General features: G+C 44.0%; 1 long non-coding RNA gene across 4 annotated transcripts in view; it reads right to left on the reverse strand.

Annotated features, from left to right (window-relative positions):
- Positions 1 to 13,801: 13,801 nt before the first annotated feature.
- The window catches only part of LOC118569276, a 45,966-nt gene continuing 43,094 nt past the window's right edge, over positions 13,802 to 16,673 (reverse strand). For all 4 annotated transcript variants that reach the window (XR_004943054.1, XR_004943057.1, XR_004943055.1 and 1 more), the window contains exon 6: positions 13,802 to 14,056. This is a non-coding gene — a long non-coding RNA (uncharacterized LOC118569276). The remainder of the gene's footprint in view (positions 14,057 to 16,673) is intronic.

Genomic DNA, 16,673 nt, shown 5'->3' on the forward strand with positions numbered 1-16,673 from the left:
ACTTCTGGTAACTCAGGATATTCCCTTCTGGGTGGTGTTTATTCTATGCCACAAACACCTGAATTACTGAAAATGGAGTCAGTCCAGGTTCCCTAGTTGGGTTCTAGTACCTTGCGGACTGGCAAATATGTCCATCAAAAAAAAAAAAAAAATGTGGGGAATGCTTGGCCTTTCGTTCATCTGAGAATTATGCCTTTTCCAAGAAAAGCTAAATAGCTCATTCATGCTTTCGTCTCTCTTCCTCCAGGCTGGTTTCCTGAGGATATTTCTTCTCCAGGCTGGCATGTTTTCTTTCTCTCTTTCTTTTTAAATAGGCTGCAGTAATATGAAAGTTTTAGACTTAAATTGAACGAATCTTGCTTTTGAGTCTGTTATGAAATGAGGGCTATTAGCGTCATTTCATCTATTACAGAGAAAAATAGCACACACACGAATGGCGTCCACTCTGGCTTCTGCTGACCAGCTCCCCCACAGTAGAACTCAGATACACATGGAATCTCTCAGCACCATCTCTGTGCAGAGCTCACTAATAAGCACTGTTAGGTAACTGAGATGGGTTTTTTTTTCTTTCTGCATCGCTTTTATCATCAAGAGAAGTGGAGACTTTCACATTTCAAGGGCTCTTTGCACAGGAAACTCTAGTATGGCCTTGAATTCTCCAGGGGGGAAGTCATGGAGTGACCTGGAAAACTTGAGCAGAGGAACAAAGCTTCTTGGCCGGATGGCATCCATCTGGGGCTTCCAGAGGGAAACTGGTAAGTATATACACCGCCCGCAAACCTGGGGCGCGCTCCAGACCACCTCAGTCTTTGAAACCTATTTTCAAAATAGAAGATGTCATGAACTGCAAACCTCTCATCTAAGACCTCCTCCCCTGAACCATGCAGTAAAGTGAAATGCAGAGAAGGAAAATGCTCTGTGTGGCTCACCTGGAAGACTCAGGCCAGTGAGAACTGGGCAGTCAAAAGAGTTCCGTGAGGTCTCTTAGAACACAAAAGGCACTGGTCAACAAAGGTGAACTTGCCATACAAGTAAATGTACCTTTTCCAAAGCAAGAGAAAAGTTCCTGTTTCTCAGAGTGATGATCCAGGCAGGGTGGAGGAGAGGATATTTTGACCTTTACTCACAAAGCAGTAAGTTAATGGTGGATGAGGGACATTCAGGTGGAAGCAATGTTGGATGTGGAGGGCCTTAGGAGCACCCTCATGCTGAAGTAACAGCCTGTGGCCTGGAAGGAGCTTGTTGACCTGGGCTGTGAACAGGAAGGTCATCGTTCTCTAGGTGCTACCCTGCTGCTGAGGATTAGGCAAGCTGAACAAACCATAGGTGTCCCTTTGACAGAGTGGTAAAGATTCCCTTACCTTACAATATATAATGATGATGATTTCATCAATGAGTCATTAGTTAGTCCTAGTATGTGGTGCATACCTATAATCCCTGCTAGAGAAGTTAAGGCAAGAAGATCATGAGTTCAAGGAAGCCTAAGATAGATAATGAGAATCTGTCTCCTAAATCAAACAAAACAAGTCATTGGAGAGCACTGTGGCTTGATGGCACATGAAAATTAACCCAAATGTGTACAGGGAACAAGAATGATCTCTAATCATCCAGAGGGTTGCAGGATGGACGGATTGGTGATTCCTTGCATAGCATTCAATTCCTTCTAACCAACAGCTGCAGTGTTCCTAGGGGAACACTGAGCGCGCACACACCTCCCATCCACCCAAAAAAAAAAAAAAGATAGCTAGGAAGAGGCCAAGAATCTGTCTATGGAAATAAAGTCAGCATTAGGAAAGTCAAAACCGTGTTGTCAACTGTCAATCCACCCCCAAGACTGAGGCAGTACTAGAGAGTTCTGAATCCTTCACTAGAAATGGTTGATTTCCTCCAACTGATTTTCATCCCTAATGATGGCTACCTTTTCCCCTGAAAGGGCTAATTCCCACCATTGAGAAGAAATGACTCTCACCACTGAGAGGGCTGACCCCCCACCATTAGAAGAGCTGACTCCCACCATTGAGACCACTAATATTCACCACCAGTAGACAGACTCCCACCATAGGGAGGACTCCCACCACTGCAGACAGTGGACTCCTCCTTTGAGAGAGCTCTGAACCTACCTCACCAAAAAAAAGAAAAAAAAGAAAGAAATTTCAAAAGAAGGAAAGAAGGGAGGAAGGAAAGAAAGAAAGAGAGAGAGACAGAAAGGAAGGAAGGAAGGAAGGAAGGAAGGAAGGAAGGAAGGGAGGGAGGGAGGAAGGAAGGAAGGAAGGAAAGAAAGAAAAGAAAAAAGAAAAGAAAAGAAAAGAAAAGAAAATTCACAAAAGGAATTTTGTAACGTCATCCTGGCCATCAGGAAAGAGGGTACTGGTCATCAGTACCCTGAGCTCACTCTCTTGTTCCCTATTCTCCTAACCCAGTTGGAGCTTGAAAACAAGAAAGCCATTGATGCCACGGGGTTCTCCATGAAGCAGGAAAGTGGGAAAGGGGTAGGGAAGACAAATGGAAAGGATCTAGATCACAGACTACACACTTCCATCCAAGCATTCATTTCACTACCTAAACTTAAGTTCCTGGAAGTCCCCAGTTAACCCAGGCTTCACGGTGTCCCCAAAAGATCTCAAATCCCAGGACACTGCTTTCAAAAATAGATTTTATTAAAAGACTGAACATGTTCATAGGAACAATGAAGGAATTGCTTGTCCAGTCTTCAACAGCGACTATGGAATAAAAGGCAACATTTTTACAACATAAAACTCTTCCTTAACAGGGTGTTTCCCTATGGTAGACTTATTCTTAATTTGCCCATTCTGCCTAAAGCAATATAGCCAAGATACATACAAAGAAAATAGAGTAGGCTAAAAACAAATGCAGTGAGAGGCTATGTATGCTTTAGTTGGAATGAAGAAAAATTGGGGGGGGGGGGGGCTACAGCATTTTAAACTACCTTGAATGCAAGAACATAGTAACTATGGCATTCTCCAAACTTCCCAGACCCCAGAACTAAAAGTAAGGTAATGGTTGCCAGGACTGTTCACCAAGCTGTGCTCAAGTGTGGAAAGATGTCAACAGTGGATAGATGTGGGCCTTTTTACCACGGGAGCTTTCTTGAGACGAGTGTTGTCTGGATTTGATGACAGGTAATGACATTAACTAATTAGAAAACTAATCACATTTTGGAGCAGTGGAAGCTGAGATCATGATAAGCATAATCAAATCCCTGACTTCAGGGCTTCGGGAATTGGAGGATAAGTTTCCTCCACACACAAAGCTTGACCAGATGCCCTTCGGGGTCTTTTGTCTGGATTTTTAGAAGCATTAGAGGAGCGTTAGAACACTGTGAACAGCAGCACCCAGTGTCTGGATGTGTGCTCAGCAAGCCAACTGTGCTACAGGGCCTTCATAATGAGTCCCAACTGGCTGAAGATGTACCTTGCTTTCCTGCCCTCAAGAGCCCTATCAAGGTAAGCTTGTGACTTTGCAACCCCTCTTTCTTCCTCTAAGCCTCAGAAGACCTGTAACCTCCACCTCCACCTCTGGCCCAGCTGCACTGGATCATCTACAACCCACTGGAGCCTTGCTTAATTGCTGTATGATTCTTGCAGAGGTGAATACGTCTATCCCATTTGCCTTGGCACTCTGACGGGAGAATCCACTGAAGTAGAGTTTTATTGGTGTTGTAAGCAGTTACCAATATAAAGCATATTGCTAGTATGAAGCCAAATTAAAGGTCCAAGTGTCTACCATACAAATGTCACCGTCACTAGAAGGGAATCAGGCACGTTATTAAAACAAGAATCTGGGTCCTTTCCGGTGGCCAGTGCCCCCTCTGCCCATTCTGCCTTTCCTTCTAAGCCCTCTGGTCTCCTGGGAGGAAGGGGCCAGACCTACTGCTTTCTGAGCCTTGTCAGTCTTAAGGAGAAAATAGAGCAGGGAGCTGTGCTGTGGCTATGGCCCCACTGGTCATTCTTCTCGTTTGCTGATGTTCCCTAAGCCCCAATGTAGGACTTAAAAGGAAAATGAAATCCTAATGTAAACACTGTCCCTGTCCCCTGGAAAATGATTTGCCTCCACTTTCTCACCAGTCCACACATGCTCCAATTCAAGCTGTTCTGTGAGTTCAGCCTCACTGTTCAGAAATCAAGTCATCACTTAAAAGAGAGAGAAGCATTCAGAGACCCAGGTTTCAATTAACTTTGCCATTGATTTTTGTGTAATTCTGGGGAGGCATTATCCTTTTGGCAAAATGGGGCCAAAGAACTCAACAGTTAATGGAGGTTCTGATGACAGCAGCCAGCCAGGACTGAGATGTTTGCAATCCTGTTCCGCTGACTCTGAAAAAAAAAAATGCAAAACTGGGAGGCAACAGGATTGGAGGTGAGGCCTGTTGAACTGCCCCCAACATGAAAATCTATCTTCAGACAGAATGACTTTGACAAGTAAAGTATGTCCTTGAATTTTTTTTTTTGTTGGGGGGGGGGGCGGGATTTGGTTGTTTTGTTTTGGTTTAGTCTTTTTGCCTTTTTAGAGAAATTTTTAAACTTTATTTAAATAACATTCTTTTCATTTATTTTACATCCTGACAGCAGTTTCCCTTCCTTCTATCCTCCCATTCCCCCATTCCCCCTCCCTCAGTGTCCCATCTACCCACCTCCCCATCCATTCTGGGGCAGGCCTCCCATGGACCTGAACAAAGCATGGCACGTTGAGTTGAGGCAGGATCGAGCTCTTACCCTTGCATCGAGGCCAGATCCAGGATGGGAAATAAGTTCCCAAAAGCCAGCTAAGTGCCAGGGACAGGTCCTGATCTCACTGCTAGGAGACTGATGAAGAGACCAAGCCACACAACGGCTTTTGAGACAACCGCACAGCGTAGGCAATGCTAGACGCAAGCTCTAGGCCCTCCTGTCTTCCCAGTACTTGGATCACTGCTACCTCAGCCTTTCATAGCCATGCCTTCTCATTTCAGGCAGTTTGAGCCGGTTGTGGTGGTGCAGTAGGATTTGCTGAAGGAGGCAGAGGAAGGAGGATCACCAGTTCAGGCAGGTTGAACTTTTGATGTTTTTACATAACTGTGTAGACGCATTTCTAAATGGTCTTATTAAATAAATAAAAAAAGGAGCCAAATATAGGGGTGAAAGCCTTAGAGAGATCAGGGAAATAGAAATAGCCACCCTTACTTCACCAGCTCTGCAGCTTCCAAAATGCAAGGAGTCCCTGTCTATCCAGGCTTTTATTGCCTTGAGGTTCTGCCCTTTCATTGGCTCTCTTAGCCCAGCTACCTGACTTCCTCTCCCTACACAGCTTTGTCACTTTCTGTCTGTCTGTACAGACCTCCAGGTCTCTATGGTTGGTACTGGGATTAAAGGCGTGTGGCACCATGCTTGGCTCTGTTCCCTAGTGTGGCCTTGAACACACAGAGTCCCTGCCTAAAAAGTGATCAGATTAAGGTCATGTGCTACCACTGCCTGACTTTTGTGTTTACTTAAAATGGCTTTGCTATTCCCTCTGATCTCCAGACAAACTTTATTTATTAATATACAAATAAAATATCACCACATAACTGGGTCCTTTTAGAAAAGAGACAAATAAGATATATGTCCAACCTTGCTTTTCTAAACACTACAACTGTTTTATAATTGTGGAATATCTATCAGTCACATGGGGTGGTATACACACACACACACACACACACACACACACACACACACACACACCACTCAGAAGCACAGCAGAGGAAGTCTCTGATATAGAAATAATGTTTAATGTATTATGTCACAAGACCTCTACCAGAGGAAGAAGTCTCCATGAAATAGATTTAAAATAACAGTTCAATCAGATAAGTACACAACATTCGTCTCTGTCCCCAGCAATATGATTGTGGGATAATGAATGAAGGGAGGGAGTTCTTTGCAATACGTCTTCTGACGGAGTGAAGCCAGCTGTCATCAGAGGCCTTTCCCTGGGGAGTGTCTTAGGACTTCTACTGCTGGCATAAAACACTATGACCAAGGTCACCCTGTGGGGGAAAGGCTTTATTTCCTCTTACAGCTTATAGTCCATCATCCAGGGAAATCCAGGCAGAAAGTCAAGGCAGGAACTGGGAGGCAGGAGCTGATATAGAGGCCAGTAAGGCTGACTCACTATGCCTTGCTTTGCCTGTTTTCTTATAGTCCATAGGACCACCCATCCAGAGGTGGTACTACTCACAGTAGGCCAGACCCTCCCACGTCAATCATCTATCAAAAAAATGAAACACAGGCTTGTCCCCTTGGTGAGGGCATTTTCTTCAAATCAATTTCCTTCTTTTAAAATGACCCTAGCTTGTGTCTATTTTACATAAAACTAGCCAGCACAGGGAGGCTGGGACAGGAGGGTGGAGCAGGACCCACCTCAGGCTCCATCTTCATACATAGATAAACCTTTAGAGACAGAAAAAGAAGCAAAAGGGGAAATTGGGATTTTGTCTTGGAAGATCTATCCCAAGTTTACTCAATCTTCCAATGAGGAAATCAGCCCTGCCACACACTCACCAAATTTTGGAACACCTGATGGTACAGCAGATAAGTGACCTTTCAATGAAGTATAAGGAGAGAAAATTAGAACCAAACCTTCCTCAAACACAAATGCAAAAAGCTAATCCACTCAGCTTCAAGTGTGCACAAGCAATCCACATAAGGCAATCTATTCCTGGCTGGATGCCTTGAAATCATTCCTGGTAACGCAGCTCTGTTATAGGGATACTGAGCATCTGTTGTCTCACAGGAAACAATGGCATTACTGAGGGTGCTTCCTGAAAGTCCCAATACCCACAATAGTACTTAGGAAGCTGATGTTTATACCTTTGAATACTCATAGGCCAGTCCTGATTCAAGGGCTTTGCCCCTCACACACCGTGTGGCCTGGGTCCTGTTTCTCCAACCCTCGTATAGATGTGTGGGAAGACAAGAAGTGACTTTCCTAAGATCCCATGATGACTCAGTTGTGGTGACTTGAATGTTATGAACTACCATTTTTACTGGGTATGCCAAGTTTTCTGTTCTTATGGAAACATAAAGGTTTAAATATGGAAAACAAAGACATCTAGTATTTTCCTACCTACTCTCAATCTTCAGCATGAGTCAAATAGTTCGAGTTTCACTAAAATCACTAAATGAATGCAGGTATAAGGACAGAATTTGCAACCATTTCTGAACTGGCCCTAAAGGTACTTCTTTCATTCTGTGCCACATATTTGTGCTCTGCGGCATTCTTGGCATCAACAATCACAAAGTAAAAATATCAATGAATGTCAAGAAACATTGGCACTGCTCTACTGTCCTGCAGAAGCAAATATTCAACTGAGATGTGATTCCTTATAAAATTTAATTTTCCTAACTTGCTTAGAATGTGAATTTGTTTTCATGTTTAATAAAGGGTAAAATTATGTTTCTTTATGATTTATAATTGTAAGTGTTTAGTTTCTATAATATATAGACACATAGATAGAAAGATAGATAAGGGAGAGAAAGAGAGAGAGATGATAGGTAGATAGACAGATAGGAAGATGATCAATGGAATAGATAGATAGATAGATAGATAGATAGATAGATAGATAGATAGATAGAAGATAAATGGATAGAATTACTAATAGAGTTATATGTAACTGGGGACATGTAAAAATATATTGGTTAAAAAGTAATCACAAGGAGAAAAAGTTCAAGAAGCTGGATGTTTTCCTACATCCCTAGAGAATATGCTTTGACTCCATACTCCATTTCCCTATCTGTAAATGAAGACAGTGCTACATACCTCACATGCTTGCTAAGAAGCAAGACAGTTGCCAGGCAGTGCCTATCCACACAGGACCTTTCTGGTGTCATGATGGTGCTTCTCATAGAAAATACTGAGGCTTCCTGAGCCAGGAATCAAATCCAAATCATTGCTGCCTGCAAGAGACAGGGCAGACCTTCCACCTGGGCAGACCTCCTCCACATTGGTTTTGAAGGCTAAAGGTGGGAAAGCAGGCTCAGGGCACGCCAGCAGAGCTGACTGGTCACAGCCTGAAGGAACTGACCACAGACCTCAATGCTACATAACACTGTGGGTATTCAGCTGCGCTGAAGGAGTGGCGTCACTTCTCACCTCCAGTGACACCAGCTGCAAACAGACTCAGTCTGGTGGCTCCTTTTGGTGACTTGAGGACTGTGTGCCCTTTACACTTGAGTGTGAGGGAGCATTTTGACCAACAGTCAGCATAATGCAAATAAAAACTACCTGCTGAGCAAAGAACAAACCAAAGTTAAGCCAGTTGCATTAGTGAAATGATAGTCATTCCTGCTTAAACAGACCATCCCTGAATTCCTGGTACATTCTGTGAGCCTGGATGAACAAAGACAGCTACAGCTTTTTCAGAGAAAAGGGGCTGGTATGGCTACTATCCACAAAGTCTCCTCCACAAAGCTAAATATAAAACGAATCAATAAGGGGGCTGGGGAGATGGCTCAGAGGTTAAGAACACTGGCTGCCCTTCCAGAAGACCTGAGTTCAATTCCCAGCAACAACATGATGGTTCACAACCATCTGTAATGAGATCTGGTGCCCTCCTCTGGTGTGCAGGCATACATTCAGGTGGAATATTGTATACATAATAAATAAATAAATATTTTTAAGTATTAATAATAATAATAATAATCTTCAACTGTATGTAGCAGCTTTCATGGGTAAGAATGGGCTTTGTTTGATATGCAACTAGAACTGAAATTACTAATCAGAGAGAGGCACACCCAAATCTGGCCACAAAAATGGCCTAGCACATTCGCCAACACTGTTGTGATGAAGACCAAAGTAACTATCAAGAGTTAAGTCTCCCATACGCACTGCCTGCCCAGTGCCCCATTCACCACAATGCTGAGAATGATTGATGACTTTCTGACCTGCAATGGGTTTCACAGAACACAGACAACAGAGCCTCTCTTTGGACCCTATGGTTGGACCCTCTCCTCCTACTCTGGTTCCTTTCTGCCACCAGAATGTCACCACCATCAAAGTCTATGTCCTGTTCCACCCAATCTGCAAGAAGACGAGGAAATCATGTTCCACGACATGAGGAAAACTATCAGAACTGACAGATGTGTCCCCTCTGACCCCTGACTCCATCAATCCAGCTTGAGTCAATTTATGCTCTGGAAGAGTGGTCTCCTAAAACTGCTATTAAAACTAGTCAGTGTGATTGATGAATACCTGTGATCCAAACACTCAAGAAGCTGAGTCAGAAGGATTTTCAGGAGTTTGAGGCTAGCCTGGGGCACATAGTTACATACTGAGTTCCAGGCCACCCAGGTTTATGGACTGAGACCTGTCTAAAAAGACAATGAAAAATGAAACATAAGTGAAATGTGTCCTCTTGCAGTTCTGGGGGTCTGGGGTCTGAAATCCATGTCCCTCCCCTGAACCAAGGTGTCTTCAATGTCCCCCCCACAAGCTCCTGGGGAATCCCAGCTGCTGATGACTGCATCAGATACTGGTCCAGGGTCACATCACTCTACCTGTTTCCTTGGCCATCCTGTCCTCCCCTGTGTGTCCCACGAGCCCTTTTGCCCTCCCATGTGGACACTGGGGTTGGTATTTAGCACTCATCCAGGAAATCCAGCACAGTCTCAGGCTCCCTCCATCTTATTATATTCAGAGTCTGTGCCCTGTGACATCAGCTCCTCTGGTTCCAGGGATCAGTGCCAAATGATCCAGCAGCCAGTTATTGCAGAGGCTGAAACTTAATGGCCCCCAAAGTCCTATGTATTATAAGCTTGACTTTTAGGGTGGCACTATGGGAAATTTAGGAGATGGGGCCTAGTGAAAGATCTGTATGTCACTGTGGATGTGTCCTTGATGTGAGTTGTGAGGTTCCAGTACCCTCCCTTTCCTCCCCTTAGCATCGTGGCTATGAGGCAAGGGCTCTGCTCGGCCATACACTCCCACCATGCTGTGCAGCCTCTCCAGACCCAAATGGATCAGGTCTAGAGGATCCTGGAATCAAATCATAACCCAAAATAAACATTTTCCCCTTTTTAAGTTCATTGTCACACATATTTGTTACAGTAACAGAAAGCTAAGACAATTATGCCCCCTGCCAGGTCATGGCCACTTGGATAACACAGCTGTGTGTTCGTTCCTTCTGTCAGTCACAGTCCCTGTGCCCCAACCCTCCCTCTGCTGGGACCAGCTTCTCCATCTGAGAAGCAGCACATGAGGTTTTTCTCAAGCTCTACTTTTCTGGGAAACCCAAAGTAACATTTGTAAGCCAGGAAGACCAGCGCACATCCTTAACAATGGGAGTTGTGATAGCAGCCTAGAGTTTTCAAAGGGGTTTTTCTCTCTTCCAGGGTACTGCTCAACTGTGAAAAGAGAGTCAGACACACCAAGAAAACATGCATCTTTTAGAAAACATGCATCTTTGGCAGTGGGGTTCACATGTGTCAAAAAGTTTATTTCCACCCTGAAAAACATGTCCAGCAGCCTGAGTTGGATGGATGGAGAATATCTGCTAAGTGGATACAGTTAGGAGATAAACAGAAGATGTGGTAGTTTGAAGAAGAGGGGTACCTACAGGCTCATAAGTTTGAATATTTGGTCACTAGTTAGTGGAACTGTTTAGAAGAATTAGGAGTCGTGGCCTCATTGGAGGTGTGTCATTGGAGATAAGCTTTGCGTTTCAAAAGCCCATGCCTTTCCCGGTTAGCTCTCACTGTCTCAAGTTTGTGGATCAGAGGTGAGCTCTCAGCTACTGCTCCAGCACCATGCCTATCTGCCTGCTATCATGCTCCCTATCACAATGGTCATAAATACTACCCTCTGGAACCATGAATCCCAAATTAAATGCTTTCTAAGTTGCCTTGGTCATTATTTCTTACAACAGCAGTAAGAAAGTAACCAAGACTAAAGGAAATTTCACTGCTAAGAGAAACTTACACAGGCTGATGACAAGTCCAAGTTCACTGTAGAGGATGAATGTTATCTGCAAAAACACTAGGTGTGACTTTGAATATGCTTTTGATGTGCAAAGCAACATGCATTTATTTCTCCAATGAGCAATGGCTTGGGTCTCAGACATGTCTGGGAAGCAACATCGCACATCAACAAATCTCAGAATATTCAGTCTGTGAAGCTGTGCCTACCTATATAGGTGAGAAGAAGGGTAAATGGGGAAATAGGATAGAGCTTTCTACTATAAACCTCAGAGGCTACATTTGTGCAATTTTTCCAATCAAGCAATTTTGTTGGTTCCTTTGTCTCAGAGACTCATCTAACTTCTAGGCTCTGGAAAGAACAGGCAGCCAATCACACTGAACATGAGGGAAACCAAAAGACAAATACCAAAAACAAGCTGTCAATCACATGCCTGTCTTCTACCAACACAAGCAAGGAAAAAAAGTCCGTACTTTGGCAGAGACATCTTCTGAGTACTCTGCCACCATCTCCAAGATGCTAAGATCAAAGGAGTGTAAACGACTGTGTTTTTGCAGCACATCAGAGAGCACCTACCTCTGGCACAGCTGTGTTTAACAGGTGTTTATTGAGCTGCACAGCTGGGTCATTTCTCTGGAAGAGTTTCTCTTGGGCAGTGTGTTTTCAACCTCCCAAGCCTATGCTGTTCCCATCCATTTTTAGCTTCCGTGGGGAGGAAGAGCTCCCCACATTCCAGTGTTCTTTCTCTTTACTTCTCTGGCTTGAACACACATGAAGAGGTGAAGATGGACACACAATGTGAACGAAGTGTCAGGACAGCGTTTTGTATAACTGCAATGTATTAGACCAGCATTTTGCTGCTGCAGCGAAACATTTGAGGTAACCAACTTTAAAAGAGCAAAAGTTTGTGGTTTGGGAGTTTCCCATCTGTGACTGGGCAGCCCTGCTACTTTGGGCCTTGTTGTGAGGCAGCACATTCTGGTGAGGATCACAGGACGAGCAGAATTCTTTGTCTCACAGCTGGAATGATAGAAGGAAGGAGCCTATGGTCCCAAATCCTCCCTCGAAGGCATTCTCACTAAACTTTGGGAGCACGGGTCAACTTCTAGCAGTTAGAATAGTTCCTCTCACATCTCAATACTCTCCCCTCCTCCATGGCACAGAAAAGAGCCAACTCCAGCCAGGGAAAATCACAAGAGAAGACTCTAGACATGAGCAGAAGATCAAATGATTTATGGAGTCTTCCAACTCTCCTTTACATAGCATCAGCAAGCCTGAGAATGTCTGTGTTTTCCAGCTTGTAATCAGCTCTTAAATAATGATAAACAATGAAGGAATACATGAACAAGCAAACTAAAGGGCTGAAAGAATTGTTGTGTTGTTGTGGGTTTTTTTCTTCCAGTGCTAGAAACCAAACCAAGGAATTCACACTTGGCTATAGAAGAGCTCTACCACTGAGCACCCCAGCTCAGGACAGGACATTTCTAAAAGACACTTGATGTAAATGAACATACAGTATACCGGAAAGAACAGCACCAGAAAGCCTGAGACTTGCCTTCCAGCTCTCACACTGGCCTGCCAACTGATTTTGGACATGGTACCTTAATCCTCACATGCCCAATAGAGATGGTAGCATACTTCTATCTTCGTAGATAACAACCACCACCAATACAATAGTTTATGATTTAGAAAATATATAGATCCAGTGTTAGGATTCATTTGGTCCTTCCAACAAGCTGGGGGCAGAGAGTGTCCATATTTTAAGATAGCCTCACATCATGTAGCTTAAGCTAGCCAAAAACTTGATATCCTTACCAAGCATCCAGAGTGCTAGGATTTCAGATGTGTATCACCACACTCAGCAAGGATATCCATTTTTGGTCTGGAAGCATAACTGCACAATATAAACCTGAAAGAACTGATGTCATTAATAAAGATGCCATCCATCCACAAGTTCCTGCCATGTCTAGCTCTCCTTGAGTTGTAGATAGAGCAACTGCCTGGCATAATCTATAACTGAAGTATTCCTGTGTTCACCTGGCTCCTGCAGCTGCTTAGACCCAAGTGAACATGCAGAGACTTATATTACTTATAAACTGTATGGCCATGGCAGGCTTTTTGCTATCTAGTTCTTATATCTTAAATTAACCCATTTCTATTCATCTATAAGTTGCCACATGGTTTGTGGCTTACTGGTACTTTACATCTTGCTTCTCATGGCAGCGGCTGACAGCATATTCTAACTCAGCCTTCTACTTCCCAGAATCCTCCTCTCTCTTATCCTGCCTATACAGTACTTCCTGCCTGGCTAATGGCCAATCTGCATTTTATTTATCAATCAATCAGAGCAACACATTCACAGCATACAGAAAGACATCCCCAGCAATGATCTGTGTCTACCACTGAGCTAACTAACCACAGCAGAACCTTATCTCTAAGCCTGACTTCTTGCCCTAAATCTTTGCTTCCTTCCTTCTCCATACCACTTCTACTTATAAAAGGACTGAATCACTAAGGTCCATGAGCAGCTGTTTTGTTTTGTTTTAAACAAACATCTTTATAAAAATGTGAGTGAAAGCAGGTAGTGTAGAAACAGAACATTGTTTAGCATGTGCTCAGCCCAGGATACCATCTCCAGAAAAAAAAAAAAAAAAGGCAAACAAACAAAAATCCCAATACATCTATCTCTTCAGTTGTATTTAATAGATACAGAACTAAATGACAGACATCCGGAGCTAAAACTTTTTCTGTGAAGAGCCACTAGGCTTCCTAGGCCATACAATCTCTGCCACAACCACTTGGTGCTGTGTATACTACCACCATAAACAAGACAGACAACAATGGACAGGTGTCTATATCCGATAGAACTTTATTTGTAGGAATCAGCAACAGGGAAGATGCATCCCAGGGACCCTGCTTGCCACCCCTGAACAGCTCCAGCTTTGAGGAAAGACCTATCCAAAGCATCATTTCTTCCTCCGAGCACTCTCCATTGGAGTAGGGTCTTTATAACACTTGATGAAGGCTCACATCTAGGCACTCTGTCCCTCTCCTTCCATGTCCTTTAATAAGTGCCAATTGGCAAGAGGACTGTCCTTCCATGGCAGTTATTCTGAAAGACAAAGCAGGGGTAGAGATTAAAGCCAGACCCAGGTCTTTGTGCCGTGCTCAGCATATCAAGTGGTCCTCTTCAGATCGGACTGTGTTGGCTGTACACCTTCAGAGAGAGACAGGACCATTCTTTCCCTCAATAGTCTTCGACGTGGGTGTGGGAGGACAGGTTTACGAAAGGCCCTTCTGAAATGCCGGCTGAAAGAAAATCATTCTCCCTGGCACCACGGGCTCTTTCTCATGTGAAGCTGCGTGCTCACTTTTCATTTCATTCCTCAAGCACCCCATGGCACCCATCCATGTATTAGGCTAATAACTGCATGAAGCTAGTTAAAAGGAACCGAGCAATTATTTTAATTAGAAGAGAACAAAAATAACACTCCTGGCTTCTGTTTTAAGGGGCAAGAAGGAAGTATTCAGGGTTCAAAAAGATCCCACAAAATATTTTTGTGAAAGGAAAAATAATTAAGGCCAAATTTAGAATGTACTTGCAATAAATGGGCCAAATAAATGAATGGCCCCACTGTGCCGCCAGGACCCATTCACAGAGAAGAGTCCCAGAAAGCTCATTTTTATGTGATACCATCTTGAGGACACAGCCAATTTTACACAGTGAAAGTGAATGTCTAGGAGACTCTAATGATCCTTGTGAATCCCTCACGCACCCTCTTCAAGAGTTTCTGTGTAAACTCTTTTATTAATAAGAGAGAGGGGCAGGATCTTGTTCAATTTGCCTTTTAAGCCAGATTTTTTTGTTGTTGTTGTTTGAATTTTTAAATTGCTCTGGAGAAATCTACCTTCACAGAAGATCCCTGTTGTTAATCTGTTCAATCAAAGGTGGCATCCATCACAAGAGGACTTTAATAGCTGGACTATGCTCCGTTCCACAGGGAGACCATTGAGCTGCAGATTTCCCCCAGCCTTGGCCTCCAACCTCCATGGAGACTGTGCCTCTATGACCTCTTCTGTCTACCCCATCTTCTAAAAAGAAACAAAATGAAACTCAGAGCTGTCAGCTGGTTGCTATTGTTTGTGCTGTGTGGATCTATAAATGTTAGTTGAGTACCTACCCCTGCACACACACACACACACACACACACACACACACACACACACACACACACATAAAGTTGCAGATTCCCACAGATCGCTGGGGCCTGCACTCTGCTACAAAACAGATCCACATCCATCTACTTGCACAGACAAAACCATGGGCAGAAACAAGAGCCAGCCGCTCTAGCTGAGTGGGGTCAAGGTTGTCTAGCCTGAGCTTATTATTAAAGAGTGGATTATGCAAGAGAAATACATAGATGCTTTGTTTCAGGTAGAAAGATCAGTGGAAACAGAAGCTGAGACACTCAGGACCCTGGTGTGCAGACAGAGTTGGTCACAGTAGAGTGAGAGAGTGATCAACCAAAAACTACAGTGGCTGAGAAAGCAAGCTGCAAAGACAGTCAGGTGCTGTAGTCCGAATATTGGTGTCTTCTCTCGGGTTCCTACTTTATACTAGTACACAGTCACTCTGCTGTTACGTATAGCCTGGGCTGTGAGTGGGATGTCTGAATGCTAAGCCATCCTTTCTCGGGTATTCAACTGCTCGCTCTGAAAGGGAAATATGTCATGTTTACCTCTTGCTAAAAACCATGAGATGGTTGTTGACGTCTGCTTTCTCTTGCTGTAATACATGCCACGACCAAAAGCAACTAAGGAGAGGAAAGGGTTTATTTCACCTTACGCATACAGGTCACAGTCCATCACTGAGGGAAGCCGGGGCAGGAACTGAAGCAGGAACTATCAAGGAAAGCTGTTTACTGGGCTCACTCTTGGACTCATGTTCAGCTGGCTTTCTTATAGAGCCACAGCCCACCTGCCCAGGGATGGGGCAGGCCACAATGGGCTGGACCCTCCCACAGCAATCAATTGAAATAATCTCTCACAGATATGGCCACGGGCCAATAGGATCGCAGCAATACTTCCATTATCATTCCCTCTTCCCAGGTTACTCCAGGCTGTGTAAAGTTGGCAAGGGAAATTAATTAGGATAGTGGTTTTGCCAATAGCGAGTGTGATGTTGTTAAAAGGTGTGGACTTTGGGCAGTGATGAAATCATGGGCCCTCCACCTTCATGAATGAGAACCATGCCCTCATTTTTAAAATAAGGCACAAACTGGCTCTCTATGTCTTCCACCATGCAAGAATGCAGCAACAAGACACCAAATTACGGTCCAAACAGAACACCATAACTGTTGGCACCTTAATCTTGGGCTTCCTCCCTCTCCCCAAACTATGAGCAGTACATTTCTTTTATTTATAAATTATCCAGCTCAGGGCCGAGAGTATAGCTTAGAGGCAGAGCGCTTGCCCGGCAGGCAGAAGGTCGTGGGTTTGATCCTCAGCAACACAGAACACCAAATCACCTAGTCTAAGGTCTGTGGGGGCTCCCCCACAGACTGAAATAACAGGTCACAGGTGGACCTGTACTGAGCCCACATTCACACTGTGAAGCAAGACAAAGCCACCTCCCAGTTTTCAGCAAGGGTTTAAGATGGTCAGCTGTCCAGTGTAGAGTCTAGGCTGTTTGTGATGACAGGTCAGCCTTGCAGTAAAAAGATAGTAAG

The sequence above is a fragment of the Onychomys torridus genome, chromosome 18 (genome assembly GCF_903995425.1).
Source record: "Onychomys torridus chromosome 18, mOncTor1.1, whole genome shotgun sequence".
Classification (NCBI taxonomy): Eukaryota; Metazoa; Chordata; class Mammalia; order Rodentia; family Cricetidae; genus Onychomys; species Onychomys torridus.